This window comes from Limulus polyphemus, unplaced genomic scaffold (assembly GCF_000517525.1).
Source record: "Limulus polyphemus unplaced genomic scaffold, Limulus_polyphemus-2.1.2 Scaffold71, whole genome shotgun sequence".
NCBI lineage: Eukaryota > Metazoa > Arthropoda > Merostomata > Xiphosura > Limulidae > Limulus > Limulus polyphemus.
In genome coordinates, this window is record NW_013665681.1 from 246,242 (window position 1) to 251,072 (window position 4,831).

At 30.2% G+C, this 4,831-nt stretch overlaps 1 protein-coding gene across 7 annotated transcripts in view; it reads left to right on the plus strand.

Moving 5' to 3' along the window:
• Nucleotides 1-1,585: 1,585 nt before the first annotated feature.
• LOC106465876 (nuclear pore complex protein Nup98-Nup96-like) overlaps nt 1,586-4,831 on the plus strand; it is an 87,742-nt gene continuing 84,496 nt past the window's right edge. For 4 of the 7 annotated variants that reach the window (XM_013926119.2, XM_022394299.1, XM_022394303.1 and 1 more), the window contains exon 1: nt 1,709-1,815. The gene's annotated coding sequence lies outside the window, so the exon portion shown is untranslated. Of the gene's footprint in view, nt 1,816-2,073; nt 2,092-4,831 lie in introns of those variants that run through there. The other 3 variants (XM_022394287.1, XM_022394310.1, XM_022394294.1) reach the window with 2 other exon arrangements.

A 4,831-nucleotide genomic window follows, 5' to 3' on the forward strand; every position in this document is an offset into this window, starting at 1 on the left:
CGTTTCCCTTCTCAAAACTGAGTAGTGGTGGCTTCTTCAGGTGGCACGTCTTCGGCAGCGTCATTTGTTCTGTTGTCCACTTCGTCACAACTGAAATGTCCTGGACCATGATAACGCCAAAGCCTGTTGGCATGCACCACTTTTGGCTTACCTCGCCGACCACATTTTATCCGGACAGTCACGTCTGAGAGACGATCTACTATGTTGTATGGGCCTTTCCATGGAGATGACAACTTAGGAGACGTGACCTCGATGACGCAACAACTGGTTTATTCTTTCCGAATACAACTTTACGATACACTTAATTTCAACAGTCGCTCTTTAACAACGCTATAACTCACGTCTCACGTGGCCAACAATATTTTATCTGCATACATTCAATTACTCATTACCTCTCCGTCGCTTAGTGGCCGGTCTTATATATACAAGACTACACTATATCTAGAAGGATCACGAGATTTAAGGAAAAGACGTGAAAGTTCGAGAATGACGTGGCGTGATACTAGTCACGTGACCTCGATGTCGTAACACTATTATAGAGTAGGTATGAATTTTGCTAAAACTGACTGAGTTCGTGACAACGAAATAAAGGAACTAGGCACAATGCAAGATACAATGAACAGTCTTTATTTAGAAGCACAAATACAGTGTGTATACTTGCTTAAGACGTTGGCTAGTTAATTTTACTGGATAATAAGCTGTTTTTTTTTTCTCTCCAAGCTGTCGTATACCCGACTATTTAAACTGACATTACTTGCTTCCAAGGTAACGAACATCAAACTTATCCAGAGCGGCTAACGCTATTTCGTGATAGTCATTCTTATTCAAACAAAGGTTAGAACGACAACAACTTAACTTTCTGGACTACGTTTATGTAAAAACTACACATATTAGAAAAATATTCCCTAAAAACACTATATTAAAATAATGAGGTAGAAAACGCATGGTATGCATATATACCACATGCAATAATTTCATCTATTTATTATTCATGGAAAATGTATTAGTTAAAATGAAATAATATTTAATTAAAAGCGTTGTTGCCATTCATATAGCATTACTTCTATATCTGATTGTGATACTTTATACGCATTTTATTATCATTATCTTTATTTTTTTAATTATTCAAAAGTTTTAATATCGATCAACATCCTTACTAGAGACTATTAACTGTGAATGTTACTTTTCTATTAAAATGTCCAACTTCTGTGAAGAAACTTGATTATAAGAAAGTATATTATGCTAATATAATAATAATTTAGCAACCAACGATTTATAAGTATAAAGAAGTGGTTTATTTTTAGGAGAATATCCTACAAGTACAAACAATGTTCTGTCGAAACATGTAGTATGGCCCCCCACAATATTGCTTATATGGTTGCTTACTTATTATTCTGAGGAGAAAATACATCCTGCAAAATGGCTTACTATTTTCTGGCAACTTTAATTCAGCTAGTTTTATTTTAATAGTTTAAATGCTATGCTTAACATACTTTATCAACTATATATCTTTAATCTGTTACACTAAAATTATAAAACTTTACGGAATGCTAAATGCTGTTTTTCAACTTTTAACAATTGAATTTTGTAAGTTTAGTTTGCTGACCCAGGAAACAAAATTTTAACTGCGCAGAGCATAACTCGTCCGTCGTTTAATGACGTAACTGAGGCGGGATTATTTCCTAAAGAGTGCGAAACTGCGAATTCACAAAATTGTAAGTAGCAATACTTCAGTTGCAACTTACAATACTATAGGTTGAGACTTGAATATAAAGTTTTCTAAATTCTTTTGATCGTTGCTAATGAAATTCTCTTGTAAGTAATTTTTGTAATGAATTTAAGCCAAGTTTTTCTAATGGTTTAATGATTTCACGTTAAAACTTAAATGACTAAATAGGAATTAACGTTAGTACAATATTTATTATTAGTGGTAAAGTTATATTTTAAACCAGTGTTACTGTTTTGTTTATGTGTTTAGACTGATTGTAGGTTAACGTTAGTGTTAGGCGACACACGAGTCTTGCGCTCAGTCATACTCATAGTTTCACTGATACTATAGTATTAGTATTACCAGTGTTACTAATAGTAAAGGTATTCAAATTATACTATTATAATTTAGCTGTATTACATTAATCTTGCCCTATAGGAACTTGTAAGTTCAAGGTTTACTTGGAAGTTGGAGTCAAACAGCAATTTTTTAAATTTAAGTTTAAATTTTAACTTAGCCCTAAATTAGTTAAGAATTAACTTAATAAGTTAATTATTCAGTGTTGACAATAATTTGAGACGTATTCAGTACGATTACTAATAATAATATTAACAACAGACAGCTTTTGTAATTATTTATCTTAATAAGTTTAGTACTTTAAATGCTATAATGCTTGTTTATTAACTAATAATACTAAGCAATGTATTAATATTGTACTTGTAAGTAACATGAAATGTATAACATTATAAGAGATTGTGCTGCTTATATTTAAAAAAATAATTATCAACCAGTATTGCAATATTATTACTATTATTATTAACATATCTAAATTTAATCAACCTTAGAAATTAAAGTCATTATAATGTTATTAACAATGCTGCAAAGAGTAAATTCACAACATGTTTCAGCAATTTACACAAAAAATCTTGAAGTGTGTGAATAAAAAAAATGAAATGCTGATTAGCAGGTAGTATGAGAAGTAAATGAAAATAGATGATGTATTTGAAATGAGAAAGGGTAATTATTATTATTATTATTTTTGCCAAGTGTTTTGTATATTTATGTTGGTTATCTATGTTGACACTGGGTTTACCTGTTAAGGCTGAAGCATGAAAAAAGGTAGGTATTTAGGGTGTTTAGTTTCTTATTAAAGATAACACTGGTGTGAGGCTCATGATATCCTAAGAATAGAGCAAGATGTAGTATTTCAAATTGTATTTTTAAAAGAAATGTTCATAAAAACAGCTAAAAGTTGGTTTTAGGGCAGGAATAACTTTTGTATTATCATTCTAAACACTTATCATAAGAAACTTAGGATTTCACTTTCCTAGCCATGTGTAAATCCCTCCAGTATGCACTATAAATTTTGAAAAACAACAAAAAATTCCTAGCCATGGCCAATTTTTAATGTATGTAAAACATTTTCCATTTTTCTAACAGTTGCAAAGATTTCTAATTACATCATTAAAATGAAGTTTTTCATTTGAAAACTAAGAATGTGTTTTTCAGGTTTATACACCTTTCCTTAAGGCACTTATCAAAACTATAGTACTTGAATGCCTTTTCATCTTCAGTTTCAGACATGGAATGTTGAAAGAGTTGGGTTATTAATCAGTATGATCGATTACTCATGAATGTGAATTACATCAACTAGTGTCATGTAATATCTTCAGTTAATGAAAATTGTGGTAAATATGTTAATGTCACAAAACTAATCAACTAATTGAAATTAGTGTTTGTAATTATTAGTAATTACAATTACAAGTATTGTAATTAGTGTTAGATTATTCATCTAACTAGCAAGTTTGGAATTGCTAGTAGCAGCAATATTATTCTATTGTAAAATTAACTAACAGTATCATAATTAAGTATTTAATGTATTAGATATTAATAAATATGTATAAATATTCTTTACCATTATTTCTTCTAAAATATTTTTTGAATATCAAAGCTCATTTTAATTATATTTTAAACATTTCACACACAAAAAAAGGGTGTGTGATTTAGGTGGAAACTCTATGTAGGCCACGAGCATGTGGATTGACAAAGTGTACAATACCCTACTCTTGACAGCCATCATATGCTGAAAAAAAGTATTTTATTATTAAAAGTTAAGATTAAAATGCATAAAGCTTGTGAAGCATTAGAATAAAAGCCAGTGGGCTTAACATTTGTGTTAATTATGTATTTACTAAGAGGAATGTGAGAAAAAAAAGCAGGTGCAGTTTGTGATTACTATTTTGTTATTACCTCCAATAAACAACCACTTAGGCACAGTATTTCTAATCATGCAGCTGGTAAAACACCACTGCAGAGGCTGGATGGTGCTAGTCTTGCCATGGCAACCAATCACATGTGTGAAGCTGTGGTCTTTCTATCCCCCAATTCTTGGTACTTAACTGTATCAGGATGGGCTCGGAACCTGGGACCGACCTCATAACCATTTTGTGCTTGTTATAGTTTTCATGCTTTAACTTTTAAATTAGTAAGCATATGTTAACAAAATTTTGCAAATTAACTTTAAACATTACAATGCTTTCATACGAAAAATATAATTTTTTTTTTATCAAGTCTTAAGGTTTGTAAAGCAATCTTTTTTTGTGCCTTTTTTTCTTTTTGCACGTTGCCTATCCAACATGCAAAGTAATTTTCATTTTATGATTAAAAATACTTATGTTTCAGAAAATTTTCAAATTTCACATGTGAAATTTTTATAATGTCAAGATAATTATAAAATTTCTTAAGAAAAAACTATTTTTCAGTTATTTTCAGTAACAAATCTCTTTATGGGTTTGGTAGATTTGACCGATCTCTTAACCACTATATTAAATTAGGAAATAAATATAAATTATGCCTCTTTCATTCTAGAATGAAAACAAATTATAACACGAAAACATAAATATTTAGAATAAATAGCTTAAATTTCATAACATTATACATTTATATATATTATTTTTATTATATTGACCTTTCCTCTGTGGCTGGCTAACAGTACCGAAGTTACAATGATGCGGCACATGTGCACACCTGTTACCATATCCAATAATATAAAACTGACCTTTATTAACCTGTCTTGGCTGCGTTTTAGTAGACTAGTACTTTGTAAAATACAGTCACATTTCA